Source organism: Bubalus bubalis, chromosome 8 (assembly GCF_019923935.1).
Source record: "Bubalus bubalis isolate 160015118507 breed Murrah chromosome 8, NDDB_SH_1, whole genome shotgun sequence".
Taxonomy (NCBI): Eukaryota; Metazoa; Chordata; class Mammalia; order Artiodactyla; family Bovidae; genus Bubalus; species Bubalus bubalis.
The window spans coordinates 94,145,716-94,167,415 of NC_059164.1; the positions used below are offsets into that span (position 1 = coordinate 94,145,716).

At 45.8% G+C, this 21,700-nt stretch overlaps 1 long non-coding RNA gene across 2 annotated transcripts; it reads right to left on the reverse strand.

The window, feature by feature from the left end:
• Positions 1-1,143: 1,143 nt before the first annotated feature.
• Positions 1,144-20,727, reverse strand: LOC102399397. 2 transcript variants are annotated; one of them, XR_006553067.2, is made up of 3 exons: positions 20,225-20,727; positions 19,351-19,554; positions 1,144-3,945 (listed from the first exon to the last, which is right to left on the reverse strand). It is a non-coding gene; the product is annotated as an uncharacterized LOC102399397 (long non-coding RNA). The 2 variants fall into 2 exon arrangements; XR_006641350.1 differs by lacking the exon at positions 20,225-20,727 and having other exon boundaries at positions 19,351-20,218.
• Positions 20,728-21,700: the final 973 nt, after the last annotated feature.

Genomic DNA, 21,700 nt, shown 5'->3' on the forward strand with positions numbered 1-21,700 from the left:
ATCCGTGCCTAGGCGGGCACTTGCTGACTGGCTGTCTCTGCCTTTTTAACTCCTCGGGCCCTGAGTGCTTCTGTGGAGCCTTCTGACTCTGATGCTCCAGCCTGGTACCTATGCCGGCTTCCTTAAGGGCGGGCAGGCCGAGCTTGGGGCCAGTGCTCATTAATCTTTCTGTATAGTCACCAGAAAGTCACTGCTTTTTTTTTTTTTTTTTTTTGCAATCTCTACCCACAAAACAGATTGGTTCTCCCTCCAGACTGGTCAAAAAATAAAGAATAAAGCTGCGGTCGTATTAAAAAATCCTCCCCCTAAACCACATGCCCCAATCCAGTGAGTGTAGAGATTCTTTTTGGCTGGAATGGATCCTACAATCAACTGGCCGCTAGCTTTCAAATCTGTTTTGATTTGGCCTTTATTGAGGCTGTAGGAATCAGGACATGGTTCTGGCTTCTAGGAGAATTCGCCTCAGTTCTTCTTGCCTCAGAGAAACTGGGAACACTTTTGACTGTCCATATTTTTGTGTGCGGTTCACAGAAAATAAAACAATAGAGAAAACCCAACTTCCTAGTCACAGCTCACAGCCTCTCTGGCAACTAAGAAGTGAGTTCCATGACCTTGCTGAAAACTGTCCCAGGCTTGTCAGAGCAAGGAGATACACCCAGTGCTCAAGACAATCTGCCCAAGAGAATGACTGGGATTCTACCTTCAGGGACACTTCAGCAGTAGAGAATAACTAGGCTCACGATGTGTAAAGTGTGAAACATTAAGCCTTTTAAGTTAAAGAACTGCATACTCGGAAAGCCAGAGATGTGGTCTCTGACTGTGAAGGCTCAGTGGTCACAACATAGTTAACCGTGGAGGGCTTTTGCATTCGGTCAGCTGTCTGATTAATTGTCACCAGACTTGTGGCCTTGTAGGAACTGAGTAAGCTGGGAGCATTTCCCAAGAGCCACTGTTCGGCTGTGAACACGTAGAGAGCCTTCTGTTTTTGTCTTTTGGAAAATCTAATCGGCTGAAATGACGACTTGGTGGTCAGACTTGCACTTCTCTTGCTACTTGATAAAGGCTTATTTTGCCAGGCAAGGAGTGAGATTATGGTTAACTTGTTTTTTTTTAGACTGAGGTCATCTCTATTCATTGGTGTAGTAAACAAGTCAGATTAAAAAAAAAAAAAAAAAAAAAAAAAAACCCTTCCTTTCAAGAGTAACACTGCATTTTTATCTTCTCTGGGATGAAATGAAAGCACCATAAAAACAACATCCACCAGAATATCTATGAATCATATAGAAAACTTAAAGAAACCCTAAACCTCGTTTGCTCATTTCTAAGGATACTGGCAGCTTAGGTACTCTATCGCTCCATGTCATTTTGTTCCTTGAGCTCTCTTACTGTACAAGGTCAAACAGAATCTTAAGCCAACATTTTCAAAACCTCTTCATTCCATTCTTAAAGATAGCCATCAATGGATAATTTGCGTCTGTTCAATTAAAACCACCACAGCCCCTGTAACTGTTGAGAAAAACCCTTTGCACTTTGCCAAAGACACCAGCCAGAAATGACCATCAGGACAGTTTCCTTTTTGGTCTTCCGTGGCCTCTATTTCACTTTTCCTATCAGCCTGATGACACTCGGGATGCATAAAGGATCCCTTTCTCGGGAGCACCAACGGTGCCCTGAGAGCCTTGCAGAGCTGGGCGAGGTGGAGACCTCCCGGTTTGCCTGGGCCGGCCTTGCCAGGGCACTGTTCCCAGGGCGGTGACTCAGCTCTGGAGGCCACCTGCTGCGGGGGCGCTGCCACCTTCCGGGTCACTGCCAGTCACGAGGGGACAGGGACAGGGCAGAGCTGAATGGACTCAAAGAATCAACAGCTCAGAGCCAGGTCAAGGGCAGTGCCGGAAGCAGAGCCTTTGTTTACAGGAAGCCCAGTGTTTCCAGGTGAGGCTGTGTGTGTGTGGAGGGGCTCCGCACCTGGGTGCTGACCGTCTCGGGCAGCACCGAGATGGTGGGCCTTGGACCGTGGTGTTAAAATTAAGGAAGGGCCATGGGGCAGCTCCCACTTTCAACACCACTTTGGTCAGATCACCATGGTTTTCACAGGTAACAGAGGGTGCCCACTGCTGCAAGATACCCCACTGCATTTGAGGTCTTCCCATCACCTTCCATCACTTACATCCACCCTTCCTCCAGGGCAGCCTCCTGCCTGCCTTTAGGTAAACCCTCTGCTCCAGCTAAAATAAGCCACCCCCACCACTCTGCCCTGCAGGGCTCGCTCCCTCTCCTCTGTGCTTCTGTTTTGAGAGGCCAATTGGGCTGTCAGCAGTCAGACACAGGGCTATCCCACCTCAGACGCTCCTCGTTCTCTACCTGTTCTCTGAACGGAACCTTTAAGGTGCAGTTCAACCTTCCCTACTGTATGCAGCCTCCCTGGACCGCCTGGGCATGTCACCTTCTGCACTCACCAGCACGCAGGTCTCAACTGCAGAACCAACCGATGCGTGCTCAGTCGTAATGTGTTTCGGTCAATGACAAACGCTTATGGGACATGTGCTCAGAGTGTGAGGAGAAGAGACAGGACCCTGCGGCAGGAGTTCACCTCCTTCCCTCCTCCTGCCGCAGGACAAACTCACGTGCGCATTGCCGTCCAGCACACGCAAGGGGCTCAGCAGGCTTTATGGAGGAACTCTAGGCTGGGTTTTAAAAGAAGAGGAGGGTTTTAAAGGAGGGACAAGGCTGGACAAGGGAGGGAGGTGGGTTGTTCAGAAACAAGATGGCACGTTCTCTTGAGCATCTCTGCAGCTTTGGGTTCAAGGGTAGAAGGCCCTGGGGGCCGGGAGGCAGGCCGGGATCTGAGCTTGAAGGACTTGGCCCGACTGGCTGAGTACCTATGCTGTATGAGACGCATCAACGGGGTTACTCCTGGGTGAGAGAGGCAGAAGGCAGGGCCCGCTGGGCTCAGAAGTGCTGAGGGGTGGGGCACTTGGACATACCATGTTCAATCACCACCATGTTCTTGAGCCATTTGTTTGGCAATTAATCACATGCTGCCTTGTGACGTGGTCGCCCCGGCTATCTCGTCCCCGATGTGGCCTGCATGCTCATTTTCTCCCCAGCTGGACAGTCAGCCCCATGCAGGCCCAGAAGGCCTTCCCTCTGACTGCCCACAGTGGCCAGCACAACGCCTTATACCCACAGAGAGACAGTAACACACGTCTTTTTTTTTTTTTTTCCTTCCCTGGTCTTTTTTTTTTTTAATAGAAGTACAGTTGATTTAACAGACACTCCAGGATGTGCTTTTGCCACATCGCCTGCTAAATAAGTAATTAAGTCCATCAGGAAATAATTCTTGAGTCCTAGACTCTGGATAGTGCTCGGGGTACATGTCAAAAAGGGTGTGCAGTACAGGTGGGTGGGTCCTGCTGTGGAATCTGGAGGGCGGGCAGGAAGGAGAGTTTAGCCAGCTGCTCTGTGAGGCAAGGCTTCCTTCCACCCACCCTGACTGCTGCGCCTTCACTCTGCCTGGAGCTTAGCTGAGCTCTTTCCCAAGCTCCGCCAGGCGCAGGAGGAAGTCGGTGGCCTGGGCCTTGGCCTGCTTTTATTGTGCCTCCCCTTATTCCTTCTGTAAGGAGGACAACAGTGACAGCCAGACCCGGTGACACGGACAGCCTCCCCCTCAGGTAGCTTGCGCCTTGTGGGAGAGGAAGAACAGACCTGGTTCTAACACAGCATGCTCACGTTTTCCCCACTTCCCTCCTCCCTCTGATTACATCACATGACATCATCTAACCTAAGGCAGAGGGCTCCGTGGAGGAGGTGATACCTGAGACGACTCTTCAGAATGCACAGGTATTAGCAGGTGAAGAGATGAGGAAGACAGAGGAGCGCAGGCAGAGATGGGAGTCTGGGGCAGTGAAGTGGGCCTTGGGGATCTTCTGAGACTGGTGCTGGAACCTGGAAAAGAAGGAGCCGTTAAAGGGCTTGGAGTACGAGGAAAGACATCCGATTCACATTTTTGAAAGATCACTTGGGAGGCCATGGAACAGCTTATTTGAAAGTAGTGACTCTGGAGTCAAAAGGGGACAAAAGCAGATGCCAAAGCAGAATGGTTAAGCCCTGGATATGGAGTGATATGTGTAGAGAGAGACAGCGCCTGAGAAAAGTCTTTAAAAAGACCTTTAAAACGACAGTATTTCGGAGTATTTGCAGAGTATTTCAGCAACAGGTTACACACGCACTGCTGATGCTAGCCACAAGGGGGCAGCCTCACACAGCCATTCAAGGCCAGGCCCTCCAGGATGAAGGGGGAGAATTCCCAGGTTTGCAAAAAAAACCTGAGAGCTCTGAATTCTGACCACAAGAAGTGGCTGGCCTTTCCCAGGCCTTTTGGATGAACAATTTTAGTGATGAAGAATGTTTACCATTCTCAGTTCAGTTCCTTGTAAAAGTCGATTTGAGACACTTATCTATTCAGGGTGGTTCTCTCCTTACCCAGAGATCTCCCAAGACTTCAGGTTTGTGATTTACGAGACAACAAACAAGCAGCAGAACTTCATGTGCTCTCAACCTGACTTTCTCTTCCCAGACTGCTCACCTGCTTAGCACCTCCTGGACTCATAGATGTCCACTGACAATCCCCAGGTCTCTAGCAAGGAATACCAGACCGTTATGCCCAGGCAGCCTTTAAAGATGTAATTCCTAGTAAAGACTGGATGGAACCCCCAACTTAAGTGAACGGGGTTCCCCACCATGTAAGGCAGAGCTGCTAAGTCCATTTTGAAGAGAAGACATAAGCTCTCTGAACTTGCCTCATAAACATAACTTTCTCCCATTGAGAACCTCTTGCAGAAACCACAGAGTATCAGGTGATTTGGGGGATGGGGTTGGGGTGTGGGTCAGCATGAAAACTGGTGGTCTTGCCTCTCACTGGGGTATCTGAAGGGAAGCCAGCCCAGGAAGTGTGTTGGGAGTCTGAAACAATGTAGATTGAGAAAGAAAAGTTTTAAATGAAAGGGTTTTCACCAGGGAGAACTAGCTAGTAAAGAGCCTGGCCCCATGATGCAGTCTGACAATGACCCTTGAAACTGCAGGGAATGGGCACATGACGCTAGGACCTCGGCAGGCCCAGGAGTGCCACACCCAGGTCAGCAACACTGCCCACCGAGGCCCCGGGTCCCTTGTGCAATCAGTCGCCTGCGGGAGCTTCTGGGGCCTGGGCTCTGTGTGGGGCTCAGTTTCTCTTTGGGGTGGGGGTGGCGAGGGCTGCTGTGTAACCAGCTGGTGAGGGAGGTGGGCACCAAGGGGCTCTGGGACCCCGCCCCAGGGCTTTCCTGGTCATCACTTGCTCTGACTGGCTCTTGTGACCACGTTGGTCTATGTGCCTGAAGAGGTAGGAGAAAGTAGCAGGCTCCATCACTAGAACCAGTGTGATGGAGCCCTCCCAGGAACGGCAGACTGCCTTGCAGTCACGCCATACATGTTAACCCCTTCAGGCCTCACAGCAGCCTGTGAGATGGGTACTGTTCCCATTTGACAGATGAGGAGACTCGGGCACTGAGACATTAAGTAACCTTAATGTGTGCAGAGTCATACAGCTAGCAAGTGGCAGAACCAGGCTGCAGACCCTGGCAGCCTGACTTCAGGGCCTGTGGGCCATACACTGTCTCAGCTTTTCAACAGGGGGAGAGAGAGAGGCCCAGGAACCTCCCAGGTCCTTGGCGTTTGTAGGGAATAGACAGGGGCCGGGCCTCCCAGCCCCGGCAGCGCTTCCTCCACACAGCACGTGGTGCCTTCTGTGCTCTTACTGCCACCACTTGCTCACGTGGCTAGAGACCAGCTGGCCCTCAATCAAAACAATGACCAGCCGAGCAAAAGTTTTACCAAAGAGGCCCAAACCCTTGTGTGGAAATTGACCTATAACTTCCTTACTACACACAGAAGCCCTGCAGCCTGCAGAGTGATTCTAGAGATAGCAAGTTTATCCCAGGTAGGATCCCCTCCTTTTCTCACTTATTCTTAAGTTGTACTTAATTTATAACCTCACTGAAGTTTTTCGTTGATATACCATTGCCAGCGATTTAAATTGGCTCACCCAGAATTTTAAGAACCCACTTGTAGATGGGCATGTTGTTCTCAACATTAGAACTTCCAGGCATGCCTGAATCACCTCGATAGAAAAGTGAAAGTGAAGTCGCTCAGTCGTCTCCAACTCTTTGTGACCCCATGGACTGTAGCCTACCAGGTCCCTCCATCCATGGGATTTTCAAGGCAAGAGTACTGGAGTGGGTTGCCATTTCCTTCTCCAGATCTTCCCGACCCAGGGATTGAACCTGGGTCTCCCGCATTATAGGCAGACGCTTTACCGTCTGAGCCACCAAGGAAGTCCACCTCGATAGAGGAAAAGAGAAAAAGAATGAACTATGTCCCCTGGCTCTGATTTCGAGAGAATACCATATTTGGGAGGGAAGACACTGGTCCCTGGGGAGTGGGGTTTGTTGGGGAGACACAAAGTCCTCCAAGAGGCCCTCCAGCCACGTCACAGACTCCGGCCTGAACTGTGGGGTTTCAGAGCTGCTCCATCAAATTGGCAGCCCACCAGGCCTCATGAATATCTGAAAACATGACATGAAAGTGAAGTGAACCAAAGCAAGCACGCCTGGCAGGGACCTCGCGCTGGAAGTACTGGGTTGGGGGGAAACCTATGTCTCGAAGCAGTCCTGACCAGCTAAAAATATCTTCCACTTCTGCTCTTGTCCGTCTGGTCACTGTCCTAGACGCCAGCTCAGCACAGCCTGGTCCAGAGAACCTATTACATCACCGTCTACCTCCACTTCGTAACTGGATAAAGAAGACGGGATCTTCTCTTTTGATTTATTTTTTTCTCATGGACTCGAATACAAAGTTACAGACTAGGATATAACAACATTCTGTTAAGATGTAGATGCCAAGGGTAGCTAGCTGTTCCAGCCTGGCATCTCAAACTTTGCAGGTAGAGTCCTTTAAAGGAAACCACTTCCTTGAACTATAGACTAGCGGAGATCCAGCTAAGTGTTGGCACTCCTGATGAGAGTCAAGCAAACAGGATCTCATATAAAGGGAAACTTCTGTGTAATATGCTGCGTGGTCAAGCTGCTCTGACCTCCTGTGGCTTCAAAGCTCGTCTGCTCTATTGCACAACCCACAACCTTGAGAACAATCGGCTCTTCCTGCCAGCAGCTTCTCTGTGTCCACCTGTCCCTACAGGTAGTAAAAGAGAAGGAGGATCAGGAATCGGTGTTTACACAACACTGCAGAGCGCTCTCTTCCTCCTAGCCCTGCCCCACCCCCCAAGTGAGTTCGAAGTTCATTTCTGCTAAAATGGGGGAGAGGTGATTCAAAGAGCGAAAGCAGGGAGAAAGAGGGAAAGGTTCAGAAAGAGGGAGGGGTTCCTCGCCGCAGCACAGAGGAACCCTTCCTGCCCACTTGGGACTCGGGAGAGGGACTCGCCTGCAGGAGGCAACTAGGCTGCTCACCGGGGAGGCTCAGACATCAGATCAGAGGAGGTTTAGAGTCAGAACCCGCCCACCCCCACCCCATCTCCAGGAAACAGGTCCACCCAATCAGCAGACCACCTGCCCCAGGACTTCAGGGGCCAAGAAAGTAGGTTGCACTTCACAGAACTGACCAGGAGTTTTGTTTTAATCCTGCCGCCTGGCTGTCTTCCTGCTCACAAGACTGGCACGCGTGACCACGGTAGGGCAGGCGGATCATCTGTTTTAAAGCCATTTCCATGTCAAGTCACTGTATAGTCCCGTGGGCACATTCTCACTCTGGGGCGCCTGACATGACTGCTGGTTCACCAACATCTGCATCTGCTGAGATCCCCTTGACGAGTGACAGTGACAGAACAGGGAAGTGGCAGGCGGCCTTTGGAGCCGGGCTCTCCTGAGAGCCTGGGGGCATGGGCCGGGGGCACTTCCGGGGCTCACCGGCCACATGCCCGAGACCTCCGGGGTGGACGTCTTCCGGAGCAGAGACGGATCAAGCTGGAGGCCTCCGAGGGGCCGCGCCTGCTTGCCCCTCCCTCGCCTGGGCCACACCAGCCTTCTTGATCCTCAAAGGCCAGGCTGTCCCCCACTCCAGAGCTCTTGAATGTGCTGCTCTCTGTGCCTGGAACCCGCCCCCCGGTGCCTCTGTAGACACACTCCTTTCCCATCCAGCTCTCACCTCGGAAATCACCTCCTCGGAGATGGCTCCGTCTCATCACAGCACATTTCCCCTGATCTCAGGGAGCCTGGGTTTTAATAGGCTGTTTTTCTGGGCATTTACTCAAGTTCCATGGCGACAGAGGTCACTATCCTCTGTGCTGACCAGTGCCTGACACGCTCAAGAAATCTTTGTTGACTGAAACAGCCTGCCTTGACCTCCTCAAGCCTCTCTATTCTCTGAATGTCCTGGAGAAGGTACCTCCAGCCACATCTCCACCTCATCCTGACCTTGCCCACCCCCCAGGAAAACCACAGTAAATGCGGGGATGGCTTCTCACTGTGCATGAATGAATGAAGTCACTCAGTCGTGTCCGACTCTTTGTAACCTCATGGACTGTACAGGCGCCTTCATCCATGGAATTTTCCAGGCAAGGACACTGGAGTGGGTTGCCATTTCCTCACTGGGCATAACCAGGTACAAAAGGAGGCGTCCGTAACTAACACTCCAGACCACTGCTGAAGGAATGCCTACTGTTCTGTCATGGTGGCAAAATTAATCTGTGCGCAATTAAACATTCCTCCCTTTGACAACATTCCCAGGAGTACTCAGAACAGAGCAGGGCTCAGTATTAAATTCTCAACTCTTCAAGTTTAGGGGTTGCTGCCCCGAATCTCTCTCTCCTCCTCTGGCTCTGTTGTGTTCCACGGGTTCCCTGCTTATGTTAATGACACAGGCCCTGCATTCCAGGTGAGTCAGTCACCTAAGCCCTGTGCGTCCAAGATGCCGCCAATTCACTTGCTTGCCACCCCTGCCCCCAACCCCGCAGGCCCGGGAAGAACACCCCCATCTGATATTAAGGTCTGTTCAACCGGTTCATTACCCAGCACACTCCAGCCAGCAGCCTCTCAACAATCTCTGGCTTGCCAAGTGAACCAGCCCCCAACTCACATCCTCTTGCTCACTTTCTCGGTTCCTAGACCCCTCCCCCAACACACACCTCCCACCCTGCTCATTTCTTACTCCCTGATACACCAGGATCTTACTCAGTTTGCTTAAGGACTTTACCAGAACTCCGTCAGCCATTTTTCCCAAAATCTCCCCCAAATTAAGACCAGCAGCCGGCCTGCTCTGCAAACAAAAGATTCACCGTCAACACCTTGAAATCTGGAAAGGATCTGGCACGAGTCACTGGGAGGTTTTCACTGGAAATGCAGGTGAGGGTGGGGGGTAGGAGGATGCCAAGGAGGCCAGCAAGAGAAATTAAAACCCGTTGATTCTCCCTCCGGATCTACTTGGTTAGGGCAAAAATGGCACGCTGCTTTGCTCCAGAGTCTAACAGCTGTGTTAAGACTGGCCTTGGGATATTCACATGGTGTATTAGAGCATAAGGTGTGGGGTCAGAGACCTAAGCTCAAGTCCTGGCTTTCCCACCTACTAACCACGTATATGCACGGGGGTAAGTTGCTGTTTCCATGTCAGTGCAAAGGGGTTAATGGAATTGATTTTGCCATGTTGCCATGAGAATTCAGTACAGTAAAATCGTGAATGTACCTTATGAACTGTAACCACTAGGTACTATATATATTAGTTTCCCTCATCACCAAATATGTCATTTCTACCTGTGTCTCATTTGAACATTTGTAAAGCATCTGTTGCGTCAGGCACTGTCCTGTGTGTCAGGGTTTTTATTCAAAAGTTGTTGTTTAATCGCTAAGTTTTGTCCAACTGTTCTGTGACCCCATGGACGGCAGCCTGCCAGGCTCTTGTGTCCATGGAACCTCCCAGGCAAGAAGACTGGAGTGACTTGCCATTTCCTTCTCCAGGAGATCTTCCCGAACCAGGGGTCAAACTTGCATCTCCTGCATCGGCAGGCAGATTCTTTAACACTCACCCCCAGGGAAGCCCCTATCCAAAAGTAAACAATACCAATCCTGGCCCTTACAGGGCCAGCTTTTCCAGTCAGGAGACAGATAAGAAACAGGAAGTTAGAACTTAATATAACATGTGCACGAAGAAGTAAGCAGAGGGAGCTGTGGAAGCGTTTGGGGCACTTGACCTGGTCCTGAGCAGTCAAGGAAAGCTGCCTGGAGAAGGCTTCATCTGAAGGGAACAGTAGTGGTTGGCTAGGAAGAGAGGGAAGGAAAGAGCTTCCATGCATAGCGCATGGATCAGAGACCATGGAATAGGGAAAGGATGGGGTGGTGCCAAAAGATGAGACCAATACACGAAGGGCCTTTGTGCTACAACAGTGGAAAACCAGCTCCCCCACAATTGAGGCAGTATGTAGGCAGTCAACCAAACAATAATAGTCTCATAAGACAGCAGATTTCTGGGTCCTGAGAGTGTACTTAAATTATAGGGCTCGAACTTACTGGAAGGCATGATATTAATGAGTTTCTATTCACTTCCAATAATAAAAGAAAAAGGGATTCCTCATGAGCCAACCACACTGGTTTTTTTGGTAGTTGGGATAGCTGCTTTGTTAATTCCCTTTTTTGGACATACTACTCTCTTTTAACCAATAGTGCATTTGTTGGAGCCATGGGGCTGTATTGTGGTAACATGCATCATTAATAACAAGCTGCAACCAGGTGATCCAGAGCAAGGTTAGGCATGAAAATGCCCAGCTTCGGGGGCTGCATTCATCCTTCCTAATACATTAAAAGCACCATGGAAGATAATGGACTAAATGAAGCTGAGCAGCCCCAAAGAATAGAAGTACCTCCAAAATATGAGTTGTTTATGGAAACTGAATAGGATACCAATTAAGAGCTTGGGTTTAGGAGCCAGACTGCTGTGATCCATCCTGGATCTTGCACTTACTACCTGTGTAATCTTGGGAAATAAAAACCTTTCTGCACCTCAGTTTCCTATCTATAAAATGGGTATAGTAGCAGTACCCGCTGCATAGGATTGTTTATTAAAATAGACAATCAAGTAAAACACTCCGCCTAGTGCCTGATATACAGTGCCCAGCTAACACTGTTAGCTACTGTTGTTTAGTAGTACAGATCTCTCAAACCTGTGTTGGGTCAGGTCTATTCTCACCTATTGTTTACATGAATGAAAAATTAGAGACTTAAACACAGAAATGACTTATCCCCGTTAATCCTGCCCCCGGAAGACTGAGGCGACAGGAAACACAACTGCGGTGTCCTGGAATCCCCAGTCAGTCATGGCTGGTACAGTTTAGGTCACATCTAACAGACACTGTTATCATCACAGTGGTGGAATTTCAGTTTCATCTGAGAGGGCTCTCAATTAAATCGGTACGTGAAAGATTCCATCCTGGAAAATATCTCCAATCTATCTAAAACAGTGTTTCTGTACTCTCTGTTGTTGTTTTTAAATCCATGAGAGTAACACCATAGTGTTTCATGAGCGTTTTCTCAAGACACCTAACTTAAAAGTTAAGGATGTACCCCCAGATCTTATTTTCTTTACAAACCTGTTATATAATCCCATTGCCTGTGAATGTACCCAAACCTCATGCTTAAAAACTTTATAATTGCATTTAGACTCATTTTAAAGCTGGTTTATATTTTTGACATGTTAACCCCTTTGGGGATATTAAGGTTCCAAACAGGTGTAACCCAGTTAATAAAGCAGCTTACACAGGAGTCCCAGTGCTAATGTTACAGGACCTGGTAAATAACTTCATACTCCCTCCATAGCATTTATGATCTCACCGTCGTATTTCCTGCAGATCAAGCCCAGAAGCTAGATTTTAAAACTAGCTGTGGATTCAGAAGAGGATTCATAAACCCCCTGCACAGCCTGTTGATGACTGGTGGGGAGGCAGGTTCTTTCATCGGTCTGCTTTACATTTTAATAGCGCAGAAAATAACAGGTTAGAGAGGTGCTTTGTAACTACCCTCCCTTGCTCCTGGCAAATTAATGAAAGCCCAATCAACTCCCTACTTTAGTATCTGGGTATCTGTTAAGCAGCACTGGGCTGGGAGAGGTGAGCACGGTGGGGAACAATGGTACTGGGGAGGTGGGCAGAGGGGTAAGGGTGGGGCAGCTGTGTGTTCAAAGGCAGGGCAACAGGAAATGGCCTGGCAGGTTTGGGAAGCAACACGCTGAGTCTTGCTGGAGTGTAAAGGTGAGAGGGGACAGTGGCAAGGGAAAAACTCAGGTTATTTAACTTTTCTTTCCCTCTGAAAATTCACTCAAATAGGATGCCTCTTCTGAATACTGGTATTACTAGAATATTAACTTAGGTTGTGTTACATTTTTTTCAGTATGCTAATCTTTCCATTTCAAAGCACTGGGTGGCTACGCTTCTAAAATACTATCGCATCATTGGCTACGAGCAGAGAATTCAGGACAGAAGTGACACTGGACCACAGGGTGAGTGTCCTGGAGGAGGTCCGGGCGGGAACGTGCTCTGCAAGCAGCTAGTCAGCTAACAAGCTTCCTGTGAGTAAGGCTCTCCCCCTCTGCCCGGTCTCAGGAATGCCCTCTCATTCCTTTCAGAGGAGCTAATGGCTTTAAAATTCTAGCCCCAGATCCAGAGTCTGATGAGCTTCATCCAGGGTCTTAACAGCCTGGACAGACCTGTCTTCCCAGATTTCTGAGAAAGAGGTGAATACTGACCTACACTCAATGTTCTAGACTAAAATCGCAGGTTTAGGATAAAGAAAAAAAAAAACTTCTATATAATCTAATAAAATCAACATTTTACAGACAGAAAATTGAAGCCTGGATGGGGAAAAAAGACACAGTACAAAAACGAAACGGCAGTTTATTTCTAGCGGTGACCATGAGGCAGTCTTTTAACGCAGGCTGTGCCTTTTTCCATCAGCTACTTGTACGCTGCCCCAAGAGGCAGATGCTGTGCATCAGTCTGCAGTGAGCACACGGCTGCAAACCCATCTCTAAGCTGGCATGCCATCAAGCACCAAAAACCAAGGGAATTTAAGGTGCTCATCATTGAGCCTGAAAGAGAGGTGGCTAAGCTCCTTGACCTAAGGTTTATTTGTTCTCATCACTTGCGTGAACCAGGGACACGCAAAGACGAATGTTAGGAGGGCGGGTCTGGGACAGGGCAAAGCGACCTGCATGCCGAGGACTCTGGTGGCAGAGACTGACGGCAGCCACTCAGGGAAGTGGCCGACTCCGGCAAGCGCCGACCCTCAAAGCCCACTGCGGCCCAGCCAGCCCCCTCACCAGCTCTGCCAAGGCCCATCCACCACACACTTCCACCAGCATCGTGGCGTCTACTGAGTGGCCTTTCTGGCCCTTTGCAGTTCCAGCTGGAAGAACAAAAAGCAACTGTAGTGGAAGACAGAGCTCACAGAGGACGGTGCACCCATCGTGATGTGAATGACCATCATAATCCCGACAGTGCAAACTATATTCATGAAATTAAAGGACCAAAACCAGGCAGTTTCTCTTGGTATCTATTAGGGTGTTCACTATTTTACTGTATTAATATAAATTGCTGAAAGTTTCCTATTGTTTAGTCGCTAAGTTGTGTCCAGCTCCTTTGAGACCCCATGGACTACAGCCCACCAGACTCCTCTGTCCATGGGATTCTAGAAATCAAACCTGCAAATTACAGAAAAAACCCAGAATGAAATAAAATGTCTTTGAGTCTCAGATTTGAATTCAAACAATGATTTAGGAGTATAAAAGTTAACAGATGAATAGGCAGACGATAAAGGAAAGAGTGGTAAAATATTAATTGCAGAATCTAGTTGGGATATATATGGGGGTTAACTGTAAAATTCTTTCAGCTTTGCTGTGTGAGATTTTTTTACAATAAGATGCTAGCTTAAAAGTATTTTCATAACCTTCACTTGGGTGCTAATATCCACCAAAACTCATGGACTCCTACAGCTCAATTTAAGAGTACAAGCTCTTGAAATATAAAATAAAAGCAGCACCAAAAAATCAACTGGGGAAATGTAGATGACTCTGCACACAATGTTGAGGGGATTGACTTTGTCAAAAAACCCATCTGGATCCATTTGGTGGATTTTATATAAAAAATGTTTTTTAAAATTTCTCATTAGATGAATATTGTCTAACTTACGGTGGGAAGGAATTCCTAAGCCCAAGGTAACGGAAGTCACAAAGCAAAAGAATAGACAAAAATCATTTCATTTTCAGCTAAATAAAATGTAAAGTTTCTATACTTCAAAAAATCATAAGCAAAATAAAAAATCAAAGAAGCTGGGAAAAATATTTGCCACAAATGTCACATACACATAAAAGACTAAATATATTACAGAACAATGCAAATGCATTATAGAACAATTACACCCCAGTAGAAAAGCTGGTAATGGATGTGAACAGAACATTTACAAAAGTAAATAATGGACTAATCAGCACATAAAGAAGGTAAACTTTACTGACAGCTAATAAAAATGCCACATGCCTGACAGAGTATTCATCAAATAGCTGTTGAGTAAATCAACCAAAAATAATGTAATGTTTTTTGCCTAAAGATTCAAAAATAGATAAAACTGTGTATAACTTGATATATATTTTTCCAGAAAACAAACAGGCAAAGGATAACAAGAATCTTTAAGAGTTCAGCTCTTTGTGACTTGAGTTCACTGCAAGGAATCTGTCCTAAGGAAATCACTGAAAATTTGTCCAAGACACATGTACAGGTTAACTACTGTCACAGCAAAGGAACTTCAAAAAACAAAAAAGCAACCTACTAAATGGGAGAAAATATTCGCAAATGATATGGACTGATAAGGGATTAATATTCAAAACATATAAACAGCTCATACAACTCAACATCAAAAAGACAACTTGATTAAAAAAAAATGGGTAGAAGACCTGAATATACATTTTTCCCAAAGAAGACTTACAGATGGCCAGCAGGTACATAAAAGATGCTCAGCATCGTTAATTACTAGAGACAAAGAAATCAAAACAACAATGAGATATAACTTCACATCTGTCAGAATAGCCATCATCAAAAAGTCTACAAATAGCAAATTTGGGGAAGGATGTGGAGAAAAGGGAAGCCTTGTACACAGCTGGGAGGTAAACTGGTGCAACTACCATGGAAAACAGTATGGAGGTATCTCAAAAACACTAAGAACAGAACCACCATATGATCTAGCAACTGCACTCCTGGGTATATATCCAAAAAAATAAAAAATAAGAACACTAATTCAAGAAGATATATGTACTCCAATGTTCATAGAGCACTATACACAAAAGCCAAGATGTGAAAGCAACCCAAGTGTCTGTCAACAGATGAATGGATAAAGAAGATGTTTGGGGTATGTGTGTGTATACACACACACACACACCCATATATACACATACATATATTCAATGGAATATTACTCAGCCATAAAAAAAGAATGGAATTCTAACATTTGCAACAGCATGGGTGAACCTAGAGAGTACTATGCTTAGTGAGATAAGTCAGAGCAAGACAAACACTGTATATTATCATTTATATGTGGAATCTAAAACAATAAAATTAACGAATATGTATAGCAAAAAAGAAAAAGACTCACGATACAGAAAATAAACCAGTGGGTACTGGTGAGGAGAGGGAAGGTGGGGAGGGGCAAGATAGCTGTATAGGATTAAGAGACACAAACTACCTTTCATAAAATAGAGAAGTAACAAGGATACATTATACAGCACAAGGTGATACAAGATATCGCCATTATTTTGTAGTAACTTTAAGAGAAGTATAATCTATAAACATTTTGAATCACTATGTTGGACACCTGAAACCAATAAAATATTGTAAACTATATTATTATAAATCAATTATTAAAAAAAACTTTTCAGGAAGATTCTAGTCAAGATATAATTAAAAGTTTATACTTAGAAAAGGATAATTATTGTAATGTTAAGATGGCTTTTAAAAAAATGGAAGCAAACTGAATACACCCAAATTAGAGAACAATGCACCATTAAAAATGTTTTTAAAGCACTTTAAAGCACATGGATAAGACGTGCATTTAACGTGGGATATAAAAATGCCTGTACAGACAATGCTGCTCTTGCAACTCTGTGTGCACGCGCGGACATACGTGTGCATGTTCTGGAAAATACTGCAAGGAAATAAAAATATGCAAATATTAACAGCACTTTGGGTGATGGAATCAGAAGAAAATTTGTATTTCTTCTCTATTTTATTCTACAGTTTAAAAGAAGTTTCAGGAAAAACTTTTAAATACTGTATAAACAATTTAAAAGACTGATCTACTACTTGAGAAACAAGTCTTCACACAAGTCAAGACCACCACCGACTTCAGGCTGTTGCTGCTAACCCACATTTCAAGGTCCAACCCCATAGAAACCACCTTCGTGCTTGCTCGGCTCTTACGCCTCCGCCTGTTCCGTCCATGTGACTGTCACACATCCAAATGTCGCCTTGTCTTCCCCTCCAACCTGTTTTTCCTCTCGGATTTCATTCTGTGGTGAACGATACCACTTAATAACCTAAGCCACTAACCCGACTTCACCTTTCCCCTTTTTTCACCTCGCAGATCTCTCTGGAATCCACTGCCCTTGGTGTCATCATTACTTCACTGAACAACCAGAGGAGCTGTCTTTCCATCTGGACTCCTTGCCTCTTGCCCAACCCATCCCCCCACCCCAACACACACACACACACACACACACACACACACACACACACACACACACACTCCCTTCAGGACAGCCCCATGATGTGTCTTAAGTGCACACATCTGGCCTCATCACCCTCCTACATGGACACCTTCAGGCTAACAGGGCACAGCGGGACAGATCCCTGTATCAATGGCTCTTCCTGCTTCATCTTCTCTTGCTGTTCCTTTCCCCACACCTTCCACTGTACCTACTACTCTGAGCCTCTCTTCTTCCTCTCTTCCTCTGCATCCACTCTTCCTCCTGCCCGAAGCCCTCACCACAATGCCTGCCTCCCTGGTCCAGCTCACTCCTTAAAGGCTGTCCTTTAAGGATCAATTCGGACGCCACTCCATCAGGAAGACTCATGGATGGTGGCTGAGTGTTTGAAGGTCCCACACATACGCTATTTTTATGCAGCCAGAGCACTAAACCATACGTTGTGAATCTGCTTTTGTAGCTAGACTGTGCGCATCTAGCAAAGTAGGTCCTCAGAGCTTGTAGAAGGAATTAATAAATGTTTCCACCACCTAAAACAGAATTCCCTAGTTTCATCTTGAAAGACAGCCCAACCAAAGATTTCATAACTTCCCTCAGCCACTTGTTTACTTTATCATCTTGGCAATCTAGATAGTCTTTCTTATCTATTAATCAACAACGAAGTGTATTTATTATACACCTTATGTCCTGACAACTCTGGTTTTATTTGAATCTATTGATTCTTGCCGAAGCCCTCATGTAAGTGTTACACATGTGCCTACACAGGACAGCCATCAAAGGATCACAATTCACTGAAAGCAAGCAGTGTGCTACAAAGATAAATCACACTGTTACTACTTAAAGACCTTTAGCAAGAAATCCCTTAGCCTTTTGGAGACTAAAACCTCCAGTTACTTTATCTTTTGCTAGAAGAGTATATAACTTTCTGTTGATGGCATATCAGAGCTCTCCACAACTACCCAAAATCTTTTTTCAAATGTGACTCCGGTTGCACACAAGAATGAGTCTGACTAATGCAAGCCTTATTTTCTTACCCTTTTATGTCATACTCCTTTTAATACACTCCAGAATCATGTCTATTTTTTCCCACGTCAGCCTTACAGTACTGACAAATTTAGGTGACGGCCAAGAAGGGCTATATCTTTCTTGTGGTGTTTTGTGTGTACTCAGCTAAACTACCTTATATATACCCCAGCAAATACCTTCTGCTAATGTAGAATCATTTCTCCAATTTGTTACAGCTATTATTATTTGTATTTCTGGGGTTCAGATATTGGCAGTCCTACCTGGCTTGGTAACACACACAATGGAAATCAAAAAGGAAAGCAAAGAGGTTTCATTCCGTGTCAGGAAAACTCTCCTCAACTGTTGAACGTTGAACCCTCACGTCTCCACCGGAATTCACAACGTACTTGACGAATATCCAAGGTTAAACACTTAGGGATTCTGGAGGTTCTGATATTAATGATTCTCTTTATTTAATATCAGTCACATATTCTCTACTCTTCCTCCTTTTCTCGGACTTTGCACCCCCACCCAGCGACCATGGAGAATGACTTCTTTTCAACTTAGATGCCTGTATTTTAAGTCTCAGCGTTTGCTGGGGAACGCAGTGTCGCCGTGAGGTCTCACTCTTGGTGGAGTCCTTAACCTGGGGCCCGCGGACGAGCGCCACTGTGGCCGTAACAGTCTGGAGAATGTGGGCAAATGTGGGTGTGTGAGTGTGGTAAGAGGATTCATGGCTTCCATCACATTCTCCAAGGGGCCCAATACACCCTGGAAAGGTTAAGAACCCCATCTCTAAGGCGTTCAGACATAAAGCAGTGAATGGAATAAACTGTGCCAGCATGGCCAAGTCAACTTTTTTCTCATCCATCTCCAAAAAGAATGAGAAACTCTCTAATAATTAAATAATAAATCACCACTCCTTGAGGGTGTGATCTGGTGGATCCATCATATATGAGATTATACAGAGGCCAAAATCTAACTAACACTTCAAATATCAATCACTTCAAACACCTCAGTTTCTACTTTTATCCAAGTTCAGCATATTTTTGCTGTCCTCTTGATACCTTTAGCTGATTTGATAATGCTGCTTTAAAACCAAAACGCCATGAATCAAGTTTCTCTGCACATATATTATGTAACTAGTCAAAAATTTATGCCTTAACTATTAGCAATTATATTATTTTTGCTGGAATATATGATTACCTTCCATTCCTGTGTTTTAAATAAATTACCCAAAAAAATCACTTAATACAAATATGTCAAAATCAAAACTGCCTCCATGTCAACAAGCTGCAAAAATCTATTCTATGCAAATAAATCCCACCTCTTCACTTTCATTGTTGTCTGCAGGTTATGCTGTCTTTTATACTATCACTGCACCCAGTGTATTTTCTACAGGTCAATATAAACTGTATACTGTAATATACAATGTATATTGTATAAATATAGTGTGAATGTGCCAAGAAAGAATGCTGTTTAAACTGTGTCCTTGGATAAAATGCTCTTTAGAAACTGAGAAGCAAAAACCCACAAAAATCAGAAACTGCTGCCATCAGTACTCACCACTGAACGGCCACACAAGGGATCCCCAGGAACAGGCTGGACTCGTCTGGAGGCAAGGGACTGAATTCCATTAGGAGAGCAGGCAAGTAGAAACAGCAAGTGCCAACACTACCTTTCTCCAGCTCATCTCATTTGCAGACACACAGATTTTGGAATCTTCCAGGACTAACAATGAAAACCACACTAGGTTGTTTTCTCCAATTCCTATGAAATGAGTCAGGAGGTCAAACAACTTCTCCACTCGGGAGAGACAACAATTTCTGAAGCTGCACTCACTGTTTCCAGTAACTGGATTCCTTCTCTTTCCCCTCTAGATAAAAGTACTGCCAATCATCTGTGGAGAGCCCACCGGGTTCTGAATGAGACACATCACAGATACTGCCAGAAGGGTTAGTATCCTTCATGGGGTAGTTTCCCCTTGCGGATAGTCAGGAAGACAAAAATCCAGTTAGGAGTAACACGTGGATGAAGTTTCTTCAGTTAAAAAGAGTTGGCAAAACTTTTTCTTTGTTGAAACCATATAGTCATTTCCTTCACACAAGAAGATGGGAGTGATAGTTAAAATAAATACAGATGGGCAGTAACTGCAGTAACTGGGCTTTTTAAACTTTTAAAAGCCCCTTACAAATGGCTTCCGTCAGTAAAATGGCCTTTCTTCCTCAAAGGGACTAGTATATTCAAAAGATTCAATGATTATTCAATTAATCCATGTTCTGAAAACCTTCCACAGGCTTCTATGAGTCCTGCAGTTCCATCCACTAAATCACACAAAGCAGAAGTATTTAAGAGCTTGCTAGCAGTCCTCTGAATCCATGACTCAAAAGAGGATGAGCCCTGGGTTAGCAACAATCTTCAGAATCTACCACCTACTCACCACAGGTAACATTTCTTGTAGTTAGCGACCTTCTTCACAGGAGATCAATCAGCTACTAGCAACGAATCCATAATTCCAAGGACTCCTACAATGTAGGCAAGTACTAATACTCGGGCGTGTGTCGCCACACGCAGGCACACAGACCTTCCGTGACAGCGCGTCAGGAGGAGACTGGAAGTACTTTTGCTTTCTGTATCGAGAGTACTTTCTTTCCTTTTAAAGAGGAGGTTTCGTTTTGATCTTGAGACATTCTCTCTGATAAAACCACCAACTGAAAACCTGCCATTATAAACGAGGGATTTCACAACATTCATTCCAAAAAAAAACCGTGGCTATTCATTTCTGGAAGTGACTCACTGCAGAAGAATCACTGGCAGTGGAGGGAGCGTTAATTTTTAGAAGACAGCCCGCCCTCGGAGAAGTGAGCAGAAACCTCAGCGCCGGCGGCCACGTGCCTTGCAGACCCCCATCACAGCTTCCTGAATCACCACCACCAAGATGACGCGCGATGACCAATTTCCTCTCGTAACTCCCTCAGTACACAAAAATCCTTCGGTCTGTACGCCCTGAATATTCCCCTGCTCCAGCGCAAAGGTTCAAAGAAATCTGAGCAATGGCAGCAGCACTTCTCCACCTGTCAGCGCTCAGCTGCCGGCGAGTAACCAGCATATGGATACTCACTTCCTGTGAGTATTTCTAAAAGAGCTTCTGATATTTCCTTTGGAGAAAAAAAAAAAGTGGGGAGGAAAGCACCACGGGGAGGAGAAGTAACTCCAACAAGCCTGCGGAGCTAAGAGCAGGCAACGTGATCGCTGTTTACCAGCCACGCCTAATTTTAATTTGGTTTCTCAACCCCTGTGTAATTAAGACAGCCAAGACAGAACAGCATCAGGAGAAAGAAAAATAAAAGACATTTCACAAATGCTTAGACCTTCCGTGCGCGTGACCAGAAAAGTAATTTTAAGATTCAAGTGAACCAATCTGAAGCTGTTTAGGGCATTAACCCTTCAAGGAAAAAGAGTTATTTTTTTGTTTGTCCCTAGATTTCAAATATGGAAACCATCTTTCCCACCCTGGGTGCTGAGAACACCAAAGGCACAGCCTCCGGGTGCCATCCCCACGGTCTGCAAGGAGAGAGAACGTTTTCAGATTTGTGATGGGGGCAGAAAAACACATATCTAACACTGTCACATGAATACTGACCACGTGATTTTTGCACCAAAGCACCCCTCGAAAACCAACCGTGAAGGGCTAAAATATGACCTTTTGTATTTCTCTTGTCTTTAACCAAACCTGATCACTTCAGGGAAGAGTTTCTTGACAACTGGGCAAACTAAGAAAAACTGCTTTTATCCCATCTTAAATGTCAGAGCTCGTTTTCTGACGGGACGAGTAGACATTTTGCTAAGAGATGAGCTTAAAAAAAAAAAGCCTGCCCTTTATTTTCAGGCTGTTAATGTGCTTCTATTTGGGTAC